Source organism: Python bivittatus, unplaced genomic scaffold (genome assembly GCF_059951505.1).
Source record: "Python bivittatus isolate LINGU-HERP-01145 unplaced genomic scaffold, Pbiv_v1 ctg000480_np1212, whole genome shotgun sequence".
In the NCBI taxonomy this organism is placed as follows: Eukaryota; Metazoa; Chordata; class Lepidosauria; order Squamata; family Pythonidae; genus Python; species Python bivittatus.
The window spans coordinates 43,310,954-43,329,580 of record NW_028277075.1 but is presented as its reverse complement, the minus strand read 5'-3'; the positions used below and the strand labels follow the sequence as shown (position 1 = coordinate 43,329,580).

The 18,627-nt window shown below is 37.0% G+C and overlaps 1 long non-coding RNA gene across 1 annotated transcript in view; it reads left to right on the top strand.

The window, feature by feature from the left end:
• Positions 1-18,627, top strand: part of LOC112541157 (uncharacterized) — a 45,910-nt gene that overhangs the window by 6,623 nt on the left and 20,660 nt on the right. The window contains exons 2-3 of the long non-coding RNA XR_015797035.1: positions 17,106-17,250; positions 18,122-18,193. This is a non-coding gene — a long non-coding RNA (uncharacterized LOC112541157). The remainder of the gene's footprint in view (positions 1-17,105; positions 17,251-18,121; positions 18,194-18,627) is intronic.

Here is an 18,627-nt window from a genome sequence, read left to right as displayed (position 1 = left end):
CCTCATCATTATAGCATATTTTTAAATTATGGTGAGTAAAATGTCTGTGTGGAGCACCTGTCTTGAATACTATATCATGTGAATGCTGTATACAAGGGATAGGCAATCTGGAATTTTGACAGCATATTGTGAATGTACTGACAAAATGATTGCCATGGAAGACTGGCCTACTTATAAAACAATTGCTCTTCTGGGCACGTTCAGTTATAATAATCACCTATTTATCAGAAGGTGAACTAGCCCCCCAGTCCAGATGGTTATGGTTCTTTTATCTTTATTGACCGCATGTTTAGAGATGCACATTTTTAAAAATACTTGGATGTCTTTATCATATCAGTAAACCATGTGCCCATGTTGGTCTAGAACCAGATTAACAGTGCAGTCTATCATGTCTAATCAAAGGTATATCTCACTAGCAGCAAAGGGGAATATTTTCAGGTAAGCATTTATAGGATTACAGTTTGTGGTCTTATTCTATCTATCTATCTATCTATCTATCTATCTATCTATCTATCTATCTATCTATCTATCTGAAAATAAGTCTCTTTGCTGATTTTATTTATTTAGTTTTATTTTTTAATTCCTCTTCTCAAGGGAGCTCAATGCACGGCAGAAGACCAACACAATCGTCTTCCATAAAGCAATGCTTGTATATAAAACGACCCAGAATAACACCAAAGTAGTATAAATAAATAAAAAAATAAAAAACCCAGACCTTACTACTGAACAAGCCACTGAAATCAATAGAATTGATGCTGGTCCCAGATACTGTAATTCAGGTTGCACAGATTTCACTGGGACTAAAATATGGGTAATTTACAATCTGCTGAAATAAGGAGGCTCTCTTATTTCTCTGTGGTGCTGAGGAGTCTCACTCTGACAAAATGTAAAAGTCCTGCTAAATTATTTCCAGTTTTGAGAATTTTGGGCTTTGCTGCCTTTCATTATTTACTGCACAGGCACTTTCTCATGAGATGGACTTTGTTTACGTTCTTCCCTTCCAGGGCAGGCTTTTTAGCCAAAACAGCTCTCCGTTAGCAAAAGGGAAAAAGCCCATAGCCTGTCCTTGACGTGCCCAGTTGGGTCAGGGGAGGAGCGCAGCTGGGGAATGAAGCCATTTCCTCTGACTTTGTTCTGCAGTGAGCAGCTAAAAATGAGCCACCAATAGCAGCAGTGGTAGGATAGAACTGCACTCTGTGAAAACACAGCGTCCTGCCATCTTTAAGAAAATATGACTGTGACTTCCTGCAGAGTGAATTACAAAGGACGTGCCCTCTGGCTGTTAATTCTAAGGATAGGATTAATGACAAAAATACCCTTAAAGCTTGATTTAAAAATAAGGTAAAGCTAAAGCTATAATTAATATCTAAAAATACCATTCATACACACACACACACACACACACACACTCATACACACTAACTCTCTCTCTCTCACACACACTCACTCACACATGTATCACATTCTTCCCTTTCAGGATAAGCAACATTATGAGGAGTGCAGAAAATGAATAAGAGCTAATAAGCCAAATAAATTAAAGACATGAGCTAAGAATCCAAATTAAAGCATCTCAGACAGATGTCTTTCTCATCCAAGTCTCTGTTTGGATTCACCCAGTAAAGAGTAGCCCGCGCTTATTGGATCTACAGTCAAACTGCCTTTTCTGTTAGGAAGTTTCATTCTGACATCTGACATTTAAATTCATTATTTTATAGTCTTGTACTCTGGAATGACAGAAAACAAGTCTTCACCTTCTGTGTGATATCTTTTCAGGCATTTCAATAGTGCTATCATATCCCTCAAGTCTTTCTTCTCAAGGCTAAATTTTTCCAATTCAAATTCTTCTCAAAAGATTTAATTTCTAACCCTATAGGTATCAATACTGATCATCTCTGAATATATTTCGATTTGTCTGGATCCTTTTTAAAGCATGGTGCTCGGAACTGGTCAGAATGAGATGGAGTCTGACTGTTGCAGAATAAAATGAAAACATTTCTTCCTGGGATTTAGAAACTAAATCTTGCTCTGGAAAAACCGACTTACAGTCATCCTTTTTACGAATTTGCTATAGCAGTAACACCACATTTCAGGCCTTTTGCATGTATCTTCATGATATCTTTTAACATGGCAAAGTCAGTGAGAAGTACAAGCATTAAATGAGTGGACATTTAAGAATAAACTGCATGGAAATACCCACGCAGTAGCACCCAAGACAAGTTCATTTCTTGGTTCCTCTAAAATTATTTTAGGGCTAAATAGACTGTTATGAGATTCATGCTGGCCTAGATAGCTTCTCAGGAATTAACCCTGTAATTATTAAGTCTACATTTTTTGTAAACAGAACTATCAGAGTGGGTTATCCTGAGACTGTGGCTATATTTCACATATCACACTAACCAATAAGGAAGCTTAGTACTAAGTGAGCTTGTCATACGAACCAATCCATGCATGCAATATTTTATAAATGTATGCGTTGTGTGAACCCAACTGGTCATGGTTTATTCAATAAACTATGGTTAATTAAACCATAACTTAACACATTTTTTTCTTACAAAAAATTTTATGACACCATGAAAAATCTATTTGTCAAAGTTTTAACGTGGGAGTGTGCTTCCATTTATGCTCAAAATGAATATATAAGTGAATAAATAATATATCCTAAAATTGCCATGAGGCCCCAGTGATTTATTACCCATGGTAATAAAAGGCAATAAAAATGCTTGTAATTTTATTAAATTTATACGCTGCCCAACTCCCAGTGACTCCCATGGTTTGTCTTAAAATTAAGACAGATTACTTCTACATCATCCCCACAATCTACTAAAGAAATAACCCAATAAAAATAAGACCAGTTTAATTTGTGTGCCCCCTCCCGCATGGCCTTCAGAAAAGGGGTTAAATCCTGGCTCTGCCAGAAGGCCTCGGGGCCGGATGGGGGCTCGTATCTGTGGAGATGGCTGGTGGGGTGATGGGTTGCCCCCCCCCAGCATCTTGATAGTTTTAGGGCTAAAATTTATAGGGGTTTTTAGGATATTTTTAATGCATGTTTCTATTTTTAATTATTTATGGATTTTAGCCATTGTTGGAGGGATTGGTGTTTTTTCCTTTTTTGTTATTGTGAGCCACCCAGAGTCACCCGTTGGGGGAGATGGGCGGCATACAAGTTTAATAATAAATAAATAAATAAATTTGTCAAGACTTGATCTGTAATTCCATGGATTCTCCTTCTCCACTTTTTTGAAAATAGGGACATCTGCCTTCTTCCAATAATCTGGCACCTTACCCATTCTCCAGGTTTTCTCAAAAACAATATGACAAATTTAAGTTAGCCCATCAGCAAGTTCTTTCAGTATCTTAGGTTCTAATTCATCTGGACCTGGAGATGGAACTTCATTCAAAATAATATTCTGTGTGACCAATGTTTCTATTAAACTCATGTTTCAATTCTGCCCTTGCATCGTGCTTTTCACAATTTCCTGGTGTAACACTTTTTTGTTGGAAACACTGACCAAAATAGGATTTGAGTAGCCTGGTCTTTTCTTTGTTAAGTGTTAGAATTTTGCTGTCTTCACTGAGCAACTGATATACTGATTCTTTTCTTTTTTGAGGAAAACTATATCTCAATAAACTCTTTTCTTTCTTAGTATTTTTCACCAAGTTCAGCACATCCTAAGCTTTAGGATGGTTCCAAACAATCTATCTGAAGACTTTCTTAGTCACCTTCCCTCCTTCTCTTTCATAAGAGAGAGAGATATATTTCATACATATTTCATATTTCATTTCATAAGAGATTTCATTTCATAAGAGAGAGATATATATATTCAGATCTGCACTTTGTTTGGTATAGCAATATTAACTTCTGCTTTTTTTTTCTTTCTGTTACTTCCACTTCCTCACCTCAGTCCTTTCTATTGGTTAATATAAGTTAAGAACAGCTGACCTTCCAGTGCTTACTTCGATCTTTGGAGGAGAAAGTTCTCAACAAAGCAAATTTGGAATTTCCTGGTAGGACCACGCATAGTAGAGTTTGTATCCCATAACATTGGAGTAATTAAACCTTCTCCAACACTTCTATTTTATTGCTTCTTTGAAAGATCTGCAACTTGCTTTTGGAAAATATTTTTTATATCTTCTTAATATCACTTTTATTAGTCCCTCCATTTAATCAACCTAGATGCTCTTTACAATACTGCTGACTTCATCACTTGGATTTTGGAGCATAGAGCAACTTCTCCATTACTATTGCTCTATTGCTTTTGAACAAATTATATTCTTTAGTTGCTGTATTCCAATCATGGGAGTTATGTCACCAGGTCTCTATTATGCCTATTAATTTGTATTTGCCTTCCTGTATTAGTAATTCAAGATAATTTTATTTCTTTTCCATACACTGTGCATTTTTGTATAGACGATAAAGGCCATGAGCCAATGTTCTTTCTGTTTTTTCACTGACTCTTTCATTGACTTCTTAGGACTGATTATAAGTACATTTTCGCCTTTTCCTGTAATGTGGAAACCCTCATATGAGATCCTTACTTCAGGGCTTTGCCTCCAGCATTTACAGGATTCAGCTGAAAGCCTTTCTGATCAGGCTTGTCATGTCCAGGCAAACCTCATTTTATAAGATCTTGTGAAGTGCAACCATTATTGTTTCAGCTGCCCATTATTCAGAAAATTCTGCCCATGGTCCAAGAAACCAAATCTCTTCTGTCAGCACTGTTTGTTGCACATCAGTCATTTGCAGGTTCTCTTTATTTTTCTCATCCTCTTGCATGGACTGTAAGGGTGGATAAAAACACCATCTGAACCCACAGAGATTTCAGTTTGCTTCTTAGACCTTCAGAGTCCACGGTGACTTCAACATCCATGCTGGTATTTCCAGTATCATTTCTTCCCATATGCATTCATAAAACAGGATACTTGATAAGTCTTAAACGTTTTCTGTTACATCTGTGGTCCTGCTCCTGGCAGATTGCATACTTCACAAGTAGAGTCCTGTTGTCATGTTTATTTTGTTTCTTCATAGTAGTGAGTGACCTGTTATCACACCTTGTCCCTTTGTCTTCTTGCAGGGGCAAGGTGTGATAACTGATCACTCGCTACTATATTCTCTCTGCCTTTTAGAGATCCCCCCCTCTGTCTCCTGTTCCAATATTTTTTCTCCTTCTTCTGGAGCCTCAGAGCCTATTTTTTCTTTGGAAGAATCAAAATTATTTCTGAATTCCAGAGATACATTACCCTATTTTATGTCTCTTACTCCTGGATGTCAGTCTCGCTCATTGGGTCTGCTCCTTTATTTGATTGTTTTCCTTATGGAGACGTGTTTTCTCTTTCACTTCTATTTTAAGTACTTTGATCAGAGGAATCTTCATAAACTCACATGAATTGAAGTATGATAACTTATTTTTCTACTCCTCTGAGGACTTTCACAAGGTTGCACTGGCTGCAAATATATGCCAGTTTGTTCTCAAGCAGGAACAAAGACATGTAATAACTACCGTAGGTCACTTTTGTTACTTAAGGTATCATCGGTAGAAGGCTTTTATTTCATTTGGATCCATTCTTATGCTCTTAGGTTATCCATTATTGATGGAACTTAGGTTAAGGTCTCTCAGCTGTAGGACTACCCTTCCTTAAATCTCAAGATGGCTGAAAAATGGGTACAAACTCCAGTATACCTAAGCAAATAAGCAACAATAGCCATTTTGAGAACACTCCTAATTCAGGAAACAATGTAGGAAGATCATTTCACATTTGTTTAAGATAGCCAAGAGCCAAATAGAAACATATTTTAGCAATGCCTTTTCTGTGGCAGCACCCACAGAAGTGGGTGACTTCAAACGAGTTTTGAATGGAAAATAAAAATGTTCTGTTTCAATAAGCCTTTTATAGATGGAATATTGTTTTGGCAATTTTTTATGGAAATTCTGTTTTTATTCAGTTTTCTTATTATATTATTACATGATTTATTAAAATAAATTATTTAAAATCATACTCTGTTTCTCCTTGATCGTCTGCATGAAATAGCTTCATGAGATTTGGAGCCCATATCTCAGCTTTAGCTAGATGAGTGAAGCAAAACTTTTAGTAATTTCAGCTTCTTTAACTTGTAGTTACTGAGATCCAGCTTCCTTTGATGCTGTTTATGTAATAGTTTTGTTTTTCTTGACATGTTTAATATTTTACAGCTTATATAGTATTTTATATTTTTCTGTGTTATTTGCCGCCTTGGGAGTTAATGGAATTCAAGGTGTGGAAAATAAATTGAGCAACTAAACAAACAAATCAAAGACTTAAAATCTAAAGATGGGAAAATTACAGGTGATGAAAAGCTGGCCTGCATTAAATAGTTGATTTGAAATTTTAGCCAGTCAGAATGGAGGCATACAGTTGAATGAGTAAAATGCTGCTTTCTTGACATGTACTGGGAATTAAATTCCTGCACTCATTGATTGTGATTTACAGAGGCTCTCTTATCTTTGAGAACTTTATGGAAATAGAAGCATAATGCTTCTTCTATGGACCTACACCAGCTCTCATATACTGGATTTTTGTTTTGTTTTACAATGGGTGAGATGTATTTAATTTATTGTAGGAAACTCTTAAAGATGCAGGATCTTTTAAGGGCCTTTTACAATAGATGTGAAGCACTTATTTAATCTCATTGAAGGGAGACGAGATTTACTAGCTGAGCTAGACATGATTTTTGTTCAGGAGTCATCCTGGAGTACATCGAAGTTTAAAGAGCTTTTTAGAGAAACTGAGGCGAAACAAAAGAAGTAAATTTTGAGAAAGGACTTTGTCAAGGAGGTTTAGATGTTAAGCAGAAAGAAAAAGCATGGTAACTTGATTAAAATGAATGTTAGGGTTTTGCCAAATTGCTGCCGATCCTGCAAGAGATGCTAATGAAGCATTTTAAATGCAGCCTCTGTGTAGAGAAAAGGGGCAGTTTTGCACTAATGTGCAACTGCAAGGTTAGGGAATCAAAAAAGGTACATGACAAAATGGGAGAAAAATGACAATGGATCATTGTGAGGTCTTTTCCTCTGGCTCTGAACATGTTTTAGGTGCACTGTTCATTAAGTTGTATAACCTAGACTGCTCTCTGATTAACAATTTATGACCAGAAACAAACCTGTTGGCCGTGGAGATGTTATGTGGGGGGAAGAGAAAAAAATAGAGTGACAGCAAAGTACAGTTTGAATGAATTTATCCTGGGCATCATGGGGTGTACAATATGTTTTTAAGCTCAGAGGCCTACCACTTGAGCTCAAATGGAATCTTGTCTTTCAGTAACAATTAAAACAAAAGCAGGGAAAAGGGGGGGGGGGTGGCACTGCCGACCATCTGTGACCCATCAACCTGCCACTACACAGGCTGTTTCATTTTAGATTTAATTTACTCATTTTCTTCTGGATTGTGCCCCAGTGGACATTGACAACGTATAAGCTCCTCCCTGCCCCCCAATCTCAAATTTATTAAAATACACAATTTTTAACTGCAGGCATGGACACAGCTTTCCTAGTTACAAGATTGTAGAACATTGTGTATTATCTCAGATTGCTGTATTGCTGGTGAAGTTGTGAATGGAAGACAAAGGCTATTAATGCAGCCAGACCTGGCTTCAGAATGGGTCGCCCTGCTAATTCACTCATGTTTCAGTTCTCCCTCTGCATGGAGAAGTTAGGAAGAACTCAAGAAACGTAGGGCCTTCATGAATAAAATCCTGGATGGTGTGCTTTGCTTTTCCATGCACCATCCGCCTCTATCCCTTTCTAAGATATCCCCAGTTGCTGGAATTGGAGCTGAACCCATCATCACTTTAATTTTAATGGGCCTTCAGTTAGGTATGTATGTATGTATGTATGGCAGTTTGTACGTGTGCATTACATTTCCTTCTAGAAGTTCAAGGCAGAGCATATGCTTCTTGCCTACACCCATTTTAAACTCACAACAACCCTAAGGGATAATTTGGAGTGAATGTCTTTCAGCTTTCCTGGTTAATGACCTCCCTAATTTCCTAGAGTTGCTACTAGCTAAATAGTATGTACTTAATTGTCTTATTATTGTCAGCTTGGCATCCACATACAATTAACATGTGAATTCATTACCACGGGACATAGTGATGGTTATTACATTAGTGGGCTTTAAAGGAAGAGTGGATAAATTCAAGGAGAAAAGGTCTTTCAAGGGCCATCAGTCTTGAGGGTGCCATGTTGTCTGTGGGTTAAGGGTAGCGTGGCTCCAAATATCAGTTTCAGGAATAATGCTTAGAAAAGGGTGTAGCTCCATCTCCTGCTTGGGATTACCTCAGAGATACCTGGTTGGCATTTATAAAAAAGCATGGTAGTCTAACAAGACCACTCTTATGTTCTTACATCTGTGGCAAATTAACGTGATAGTGAATAGCTTTCTAAAGGGCAGATGAGTTATGAGCTGGATCTGGATTGCCCCACAAATGGTTGGAATTTCCAGATCTGAAATTTTAATTTTAGCTTCCTTTCATCTAAAAACTGCATTCAGCTACACTTCCCGTAGTTGGCTTTCAAACTGGTTATGGCCTATAGCTGTTTTAGTATGTCAGACATTATCCTTTAAAAAGGTTTATGATGGCACATGCTTGCTCTGTTTATACATGTTACAGAATGTATATGGTATGTGGCTAAAATTAGCTTTTCCTTGCTATAGCAATACATCTTCCTTGAGCTGGAGAAATGGCACTTTGCAGGAGGTTAAAAACAAAGAAATGGAAACTAGATGGCAGTAAAGTCTCTGTGATCAGCCTGGTGATGACTCATGCTTTTGAAAAGAATTTCAGAGGCTATATAACTTTGCATAAATTTTGCATGAGGACTTATGCACTTAAAAAAAAAAAGTCAGAGGACCAAAAGTTCATGTTGATTTATTTACTTAGACAAAACCTTACAAAGAGTTCTCCTTCAACAAACTGCAAGGAGGAATAATAGGATCGGAAATGCAAATCCCAAGAGAATTAAGAAATATAGCCAGAATAATTTAAACAAAAACTCTGCTTGCTTAAAACAGTAAGGGTTTGTTTTCAGCATCCAAGAGAAAGGGAATGGTGCTTCCAGATGAAAATAGGAATATAGAGTTTGGGGGACTGCATATCTCTGCGTGAACTGTACTATATTTGTTTTTTGAAGTCCTGTGTCATCAAATGTCCACTCTGAGAGGAGGAATTGTTACTTGGCACATTTTCCATCTGTACATTTCAGGAAAAGATACGAAGAAGTCTCAAGCACCCATTCACCAGCCAATGTGATCACTTTCCTCCTCACCAGTTCTGAAGAGGGAAAGTATAGCATGATGATAGAATGAAAGTAATTCTATCACAATCACTTTTGGAGGGACCATCTTCATACTGTTAAATAGTTATTCCAACAGCTTATTAAACTTCTTTGTTTTGTTTGGAAGAGCATTTTATCTTTAACAGCTACATGGTGGGCAGATACTTCATTTCTTTTTGATACTATCTTATTAGAGATCAGATGAGCCCATCCTAGACACGCTAGAGGTATCTAGCTATCGGAATTAGAAGAGAAGGTGCATTATGAAAGAGAAAAAGCCTTCCAAAATGGGGATTAGCCCAGAGTTTTCTTATTTAGAGTAGACCAGACCAAATGTTTTAGCAAATAAAGTATTTAATGTTTGAACCCAGTGAATGCCCTCTGAAGGGGTTTGGGTAGTATAAAAAATATTATGTATATTAATGACATCATCATCAACCTGATAAATCCTCAGGGATTTATCAGGATCCATATAAATGCTCATCCTCCCATATTATAGATCCCATGATCTATAACAATACCCTGCTACATTACATTGGACCAAAAAGGCAGTTTCAATGCAAAAAGATATGGCAATATCCCACACCAGTCTGAAAAGAAAAGAAAAGAAAAATATCTTGGGACTCTAGTTACAAGGCTGTTACCTTGAGCTCCTGCACTTTGAAATTTACTACTGTCATAGCAGGCAATATGGCAACATTAAACACTTAAAACAATGGACATTAGTGAATGCACACCTCTCTTTTCTACAAGAATTTCCATATTAGCCTTTCGGGGGCCTTTTGCCTGCATCTAAACTGCAAGGAAGGTTGGTTTTAGAAAGCTGTGAAAGTGCTCATGTGAAAGGAGCTCCTGGACTAGCCCATTGGCTACCAGTAATTTTTGCAGTTGCAGGGCAAAGAGAATCAGTATGGTCATACTGGGACAAATTTATAATGGGGTTCCCAGAAATATAAATTCAGATTTGAACATGAGTATCCATGGGAGACTAGGGACCTAAGAGGGATTAAGAGACCTCTTAGAGATCTAAATGACCAGAGAGGTGTTGTAATACAAACCTCATCCCTTTTGTATTTGCATTGTGACATTACTCACTAATACATAAAGGGCAGAACTGGCATCATGATATCACAACACATTTTGCCATTTTAATGAAACCTTCAGTTGCTGTGGACACCCATGCACAGTTGAATGTGCAAAGAGGCAAGGTCAGAATTATACAGCAAAGAAGTCACAGCTTTCAGCTAGATGGATGAATCCCTTAATCGCTTTCTGTCTTGTTTAGTAGACAATGGCCAATATTTGATTAATGAAGAAATGTGCAGATTTTATACAGGCATCATGCCAAATAATTTGAAGCTGAAAAATAGCACATTAATATCACAATAAGAAAATATGTAATATTTGGGACAAAAAAAGTTTTGTTTTGTATAAAGCAGAAATGCATAGCATTACTTTGATATTTATCTATCCCACTTAATAATAGAGACACCCTATCCATATTTTTAAAATCAAAGAATGGACTAATAAATAGCCTAGCAGTGCGTTATATCACCCAACAATACCCTTAAATGCTCTGAGATATGCTAGCTGTAATCAACCTATATTGCTTAATGGCAGGGGCAATTTCAAAATGGCCTACACTTTATGATGGCATCTAATCTCCTTCACATCCTGTGATTCTGGTTTCACTTTCCTTTGAAATAATTGCAAGGTCACATTTGATGTTATTATCATCTGTGGGTCAAATTCCTCAGTCTCAAGTCAACATTTGCTTTCAGTTTTGCAGAGTCTTGGCCATGGACTTGAATGCAAAACAACATCAGTGGTTGACGGACAGTTTTTCAACGAGCACAGCTTCTCTTTTTAAAACCAATCCCATTGTTACTCCCAAAATTAAAAAAAAAACTATTTGGCTAAAACTTCAGGCTAGTAATGTTTTGAGATACTGAAGAAAAAGGGAGGTGTAGTAATTAATAAATATAAACATTGAGCTGGAACCAGTCAGTAATACTTTAGTCCCACTGATCATAAGATACAGTCATAATTATGGAAATATGGATAAGCTTGTCAGGATCTAGCGTTCTTTTAGAAGGAAAAATTCTTATTCCTTTTTAATTCATATTAGAAAACAAAAACACCAAGGGTAGCTTAAAAAGAAATAGTAATTTTCAGTACTCAATTATTAAAATTTACTTTGATTGACTGAAAGTTAACCTTGTTGAAGAGCCACACCAGATGCTCATACATTTTCTAAACTTACATTCACTCGCTATTTAGTGTATGCCTATTTTTATTGCTAAAGGAGGAGTATGGGGGTGGGGGGATTAAATCATTTTCTTCAAAATAACTTTTGAGTTTTTTCTTAATTTCACTTGGATGTATTTATGTCCTAAGAACTGCTGGAGAATGATAGATACATAGGTAGTCCTCATTTACTGACCACAAATGGGACTTGCAACTCAGTCATTAAGCAAAGTGGTCACTAAGTGAAACCACAACTGTGCTGATAATCTTACTTCAGCATTCCTTTGCTGTACAGACCTTCAAAGGTCATAAATATGAGGATTGGTTGTAAAAAGTTGTAAACTTTTTCCTCACTGTCGTAGGTGTGAATGGGCACTAAACCAGGCAGTCACTAAATGAGGACTACCTGTAGCTGTAGACTACTTTAAGGTCAATGAAAATATCTGTGGCTTAGGCATGGAATTAAATACTTCCAATACTGATTTTTACAAATAGACTCATTAACTGCATCTCAACATTGCTGGGCATTTTTAAACGAGAGATGTTTTGTGAAGGATAAGATATGTTAAACAAAGTTTCAGATTTACATATGTTGATTCATTTAAATTTTTACTATTTAACACCAAAATCCTAAAATATTAAGACAGGTTGTGTGGAATGACTATTGGTTTATTTGTATCTTAACTCTACTGTAAATCTCTCCATTTACAAAGTTAGACAAAGACCTTCAATGTTTGCTATTTTAATGTTGGGGTGTAATTGTGTTAGTTTTACTGTAGCCAATTTTCTTCTGCAAATCTTGCTTCCTTGGATTCACTTTCGTTCATGAGATCCTAACAATATACTAAGAGATTTTTTTGCAGTAATGAACCAAAAACATCTTTTCAGATTAAGTAACATTGAAATGCGGCCTATAGAAGAGTCCCGCTTCCTCAATTCCAAAGTCTTATGAAGGGATAATGAGGTCTTCTGTAGCAGTTTCTAGACTTCTCCAGGCTGTTTTCTTTCTCTCAGGCAGAGTCCTCATGAGCCCAACTCTCCCAGGAACTGAAGTTGCTGAGTGTCAGCTGACAAGCCCTGCGCTTTCTGCTGTACCATAGAAAAATTGCTATGGATACCCCTGGCTATGTTTGAGTGAACTTTGTTTTGCCCCTAGTCTCTCATAGAATGCCATCAGTTTTTTGTGGAACCCTAGGATTTTGCAGAACACAGTTTGAAAAATGCTCGTCCAGTGGATGCTGAAGATCTCCTCCATTTGTGGAAAGAGACCTGTCTACAGAATAGGGCTGTTGGTGAAAGTCTCAACCTCTTTAGACATTGAGATCATTGAGTTCTACCCTCATCAGCTTCAGCTGGGATAGGAAACAAAAATGACATGTGTCAAGACATGTGAAGTGCCATGGGTGAGATGATAGATATACCAGATGACAGCCTTATTCTCATGATATACCCTTTAAAAGGAATTGTAGGAAATTTTTAAAATGCAGGAAAATAAATAAATAAGGACAATTGATTGAAAGAAATCATCATTCACATTCCATTTGAGCTTCTGCTACAATGGATTTTTCTTAACTTCTGATCTGCTCTGTTTATGTCCCACTGATTTCAAAAGGGAGAGTTAAGCATGTGCTTAAATTTTTCCTATTGAACTAGGCTCATGAATCATGCCAACTAAACCATACTCACAAATCAGTATATATATGTAATCTCTAATCAGTATAATCTCTAATCAGTATACATATAATCTCTTCTGATAAGTAGAAATCTACATTACCTTAAATTTCCTACATATTATTTCTTCCTTCCTCAATGCATTTCCAGCAGACCTTTGATTCATAGATGCATTTACAGGCTTTGTGAGACCTTTGTATGGCTTGGTATTTAATATCATAGGCTGAAAGCCTGAAACCTCTTATTTTCTCCTGTTGCACTGAAATCTGAGGCCATAATTTTTAAGCAGGAAGCTTTTCTTAAACGACAGGGGGAAAATCACACTTGTAGAACCAGATTGCTTTATTTTATTTTATTATTTGCTCTTCCTAGATAGTTAGGTTTTGCTTTTCAAACCATTACCACCAGAAAAGATGTAGGATGGACACCGAAAGACGGAGAGACAGACGCACACATTTTATCTTTACAAACCTTCTGTCTGGTTGAATGGCTAAGTCCTAAAGAAGCAACCTGGACTGCATAAGCAGGAGGATAGAATATCAGCAAAAGAAAGAGATATTATTACTCAGTGGGGTATTGGCTGGGCCCCATCTGGAGTGATTTGGTGCAATCCCAATGGAAAACATGCTAAGAGAACTTTGATGTCCTTTGGGACAGGTGCTCAGGGTACAATTGCAATGGCCTTCTTCTTCTAAAAGCCTTATCCTCTGAAAAGACTGTGCAGAAGCACACATTCAGGGATAAATAAAAGGTAGATGAAGATGCATTGGTAGATCTGTGGATAGTTTGCAGTAGTTCTCCAAACGTTGTGAGTAAAATCATAAAGAACAATACCTCTGCCATAACTGACATTGTTCTTACATCTCAGCTTTAGCGATTCTCATCTATAAAACAGGAAGCCTAATTGGTTACTTCTGATCAGATCACTCTTTTGGGAACAGGAGAGAACTGGGTTTCTAGTATTCCTCATTTCCAAAATAAAAAAAATCCAATATGTATAAGTTATCCATCCTGGTTTCTGTGAAAGGAAAGATAGACAAACTATGACAAACACTCTAAGCCAAAAATAAATGAACCATGTTATGGCTTAGCATGAAGTATGAATCTTGTCAATGTATTTAGATTTGAAAATATTTCATTAATCAAACCCATTAGTTAACTCTTCTCAAGCAAGTTGAAGATGATCAAATGGTCACAATAAATGTGTAGCAATATTTTTCCAAAGTTGGAAATGTATTTTATTAAATAGAATCCAGGTCCTGAAGTGTGGGTAAAGCTATACAAAGGGAGAAAATAAATTTACAAGTGAGCACAACTATTTCATATGTATATGAATGAGTAAAAAAGACATCACAGATTATTGCCATGAAGTAGAAATGAAGTATGAATGATGAAATATGAAGTAGGACTTCATAACTCTCATTGCAGTTAAACACAATGATTTTTAACAGTATCAGCTTCATATTCATTTGCCAGACACTGTGCCATTTAAAAAGAATGATGGGAGATAGAGTAGGATCGTGGTAACAACTCTCATGTTACATCAATACAGGTTAATGTATGGACTGATATTACACATAATGAAATTGTATTTAGAAATTATATATCTGTCTATGATCAAAAATCAGAAAGACTCTAACATTTAATTTAATGTATTTATTTAAAAAAATTATATGGCCTCCCATCATAAGAGACACAACTCTGGTTGATCACAGCAGTGACACAAAACCAAAACATCACAGAAACAAGAAAAGCAAAAAAAAAAAAAAAAATGGTGCTACAACCATTCTTCTCTGACACAGCCAACACCACCGCCACCTCACCCTATCCCAGGACCTTTTCAGAGTAACAAATTTTATGAATGGCGTATGTTTTTATGAGCTACAGCTCCCTTCATCAGATGCATCTCAGTTGGATCTCAGAAGTAGTTTACGAACATTTGTTAGCTGAAAAGGTGGTACCAGACTCTTTCTTTTTCTGGCTACCATAGGCTAACATGTCTCTCCTCCTACATACAATATATGTGATCAGGAAACCTGCCTAAAACCGGTTTGGATAATAGAGAAACAGCTGTGCATGTAATCAGAGTGTGTATAAACACACAGAGCACATTCTTCTAAATCCCTAAGAAATGAAGAAAGGTAGTTTGGGGTTAAATAATTTATATTACTATAACATAGAATGCCACATTTGATATTATATGTTCCTATGCCATTAACTTAACAATCCACTTTAAGACTGGGAAAGTTTAGTCTCTAGGTTTTATCATAGACAAAGATGTGTGTATGGGATAGAACTTTTGCATATTTCCCCCTATCCTGTTATAATGAAATTGCCAGAGCCAGGCAATCTTTGCAAAAAAGTTTGTCTGATGATTGCCTCCAAGTTGAACTTCCAAGGGCTGTTCCAATGGCTCCTCTCTTGTGAAAGTCATTCTTTTAATTTCCAATGTCAAAACCATTTGGCAGTTGTTCATGCTTTATTCAGTACTGGAGCAAGAAGACACAGCATGCCATACATAGGAAGTGCATGAAAGCTATGGATGACTGTGTAATCACTTCAGCCTTAGGGTGGATGGATGGAGAGTTGTTTCAGGGTCATATGTACTGTCTTCAAAGACTTGCTTCCTTGTTTCCCCATTATTCATTCCCTAATCATGGCCTTGCTCTCAAGGGGGCGAAGGGTTCTTGTCCGATGCAGTCATGCTGTATGTTTTTATCAGATAAAAATTTAATGTAAATTCCTGCCTACGCTGTGCATCCTGCAAAATTAAAAATTCAAATGGTTATAGAGGTTTTTCTCCTCTTAGAAGAAGTTTAAAAAAAACAACAACTGTATTGAAGAGTGGTTATAAAGAGGTGATGTTCATGTCATACATACTTAGAAAACAGATAATCTGTTCAAAAAGAAAACTCTAGCTGGTTATTCAGTTCCAATGTTTTAGGACGGTGACCTATTTTGTTATTAGATATTTTTTTTTAAAAAAAATGCCCTATTTTGAAAACAGACATATTTATGTTTCTGTAAGTGCTTTTTGTTTTTTGATCTCAAAGGATACTATAACTCTTGCCCTAACAGTGCCTGTTTACAAGAAAGATAATTGAAATTTTCCTGCTAAGTTTTGCCCTATCAGTCTCCTCTGCATAATCAACAAATCATATACCAGACACCTAGCCATAAACTTTCAGGGCTAGTTAAACCAAGAGAATATACTAGCTGAGGAACAAGCTGGATTCAGAAGTGGCTGCTTTATTTTGGATCATGCTCTTGTTCTGCAACACTTGGCAGAGGAATACTGTATACTTCAAAACCATGTGTAAAGTTATAGACAGCCCACATAGACTTTAGAGCCACCTTTGATTTAATTTCCTGATCTAATCTTTGGCGTCAGCTGCAAAATTCCACCTTAGACAGAAGGCTCCTTCAGCTTATCTATAAATTATATGACAGCTCAACTCCAAAGGCAATCCCAGTGCCATTAGACTGAGGAGATCCCTCTTAGCAGAGGTGCTCAGCAGGGATGTATTCTGACACCATCATTACTTAATTATTATATCAATCTCATAGTTGCCAGGAGGAATAACCATTCACATCATTCTCCAAAACTGGCAGAGAAGTATGTAGCAATTCTCCTATATGCAGATGATGTAGTTCTACTCTCCCAGACCCATATTGGCTTAAAAAGAGTATTGTGAACTCTGGCTGAATGTTGTAATGCAGAATAGAAATAAAACAATACAATACAATAATACAATAAAACCAAGGTGCAGGTGTTTGCGAAATGCACTAAAATGCATCACTGGAAATTAAATAATCATCCAATCAAGCAGGTTAAGTCATTTAACTTGGCATTGCATTTCATGCCTCAACCACCTGCAGGTTACCTATGGAATATGTAATCCCAACAGCCCAAAGATCTGTCACACCCTCCAATCATTCTTTTTCACCAAAGGGGAGCTGTATATTCCTGCTGCATCTGGAGTGCATTCAGCCCATCTGGAGACAATTATTATTTGATGCCCAGGTAGGTTCATACACTTCTTTTGCCCCTTTGAAAAGAAAACAGACTAAGTTCCTCAGGACTTTATTACAAGTCCATGTTGTTAGTAAGACTGAATCCAGTGTTTGGATACATATTTTCCCATATTGGACTAAACTGCCCTTCTCCCTAGTAGGTCTAGCTCCCTGGGTCTCCTCTTGGGCCAAGGCGATAACAAAAAACTGGAACTTTAGGGTTTCTCCTTAACTCAAGTGTTGTTGGCCTCATGGGTAAACCAGATAGGAATCACAACCAGATGATCTAATTGTACTTTATTGTAATGCTACATTGACAGAATCTTGCAAGTCTGAAAGTACAATTCTCTCCCTTGTCTCCTTTACCACCTGAGAAACTAGGGACGGTCTTGTCTGGGCCTCTTGCTCCATCCATTATCCAGCTGTGGGCTATGTTGTCTCTTATCTGACCATTCCCTTTGCAGCATCTTTTTGCCCACCCTCCGAAAATCTTTCCCACATACCGTTACAAGTGTGCATACTAGGACAAGAACGTATAGTAAAGACAATTAAGCAATGCCTTAAGGACATTAATATTTAAATAGACCTGATGTCCTCTCCCTGCAAAATGTATATCTAAATCCTCATACCCTTTATAGACCTGCCAGAAATCTAAACCAAATTGCTGTCCCCAAATTAAGGAGGGCCTTAACCTTGGCACAATTTAATGTGTTTCCATCAGTGGTTTTAGAGGGAAGAGACAAGGGCATACCATTTGAATCCAGACTTTGCCCATGTCAAGGAGCCATTAAAACTGCAGACCAGCAGACCATTTTTGACACCATGATTCCAAGCAACGTTCTAGACTGGATCTTTTGAGCTCACATCTATTGTTTCCACAGTGGGAACCACTGTTAAGAAAAGAAACTGGAAGAAATGAACTTCAAGAACAAGACTGAAAAGCAGAGGGTTGGGTAAGAAGAGAGCTATATAAAAGCCTTCCTTTGAACCCTTCGTTGTCTCCTACAGCAGCAATTCATTGCTCAGCAAAAGCAAACTGAGCCAAGCAAGTTATGCTCAGGAAGATCTTCTTAAGTGTAAAATGAAGAGTTTTCTTTAGAGGGGTATGGAATAGCTCTGACAATGGAGTAGACTATGGAGACCAGATGATACCCAGATCAGAGTCATATTTATGAACTGAAAGGATAATGTAGACCCAATGCTCTGCTTCTTCTTATCTTGTGGCCTTCACCTTTCTGGTATCTTCATTATTACTATTGGTGAGCTTCTGAGCATGTTGCAAAAATGCACCCAATACCCAGATCTATAAGGAAATACATATCTATAAGAGAAAAGGAGCTAAAAAATCAGGAAGTACAGTAGCAGCATTTGCTGCTCTTTTAAACTT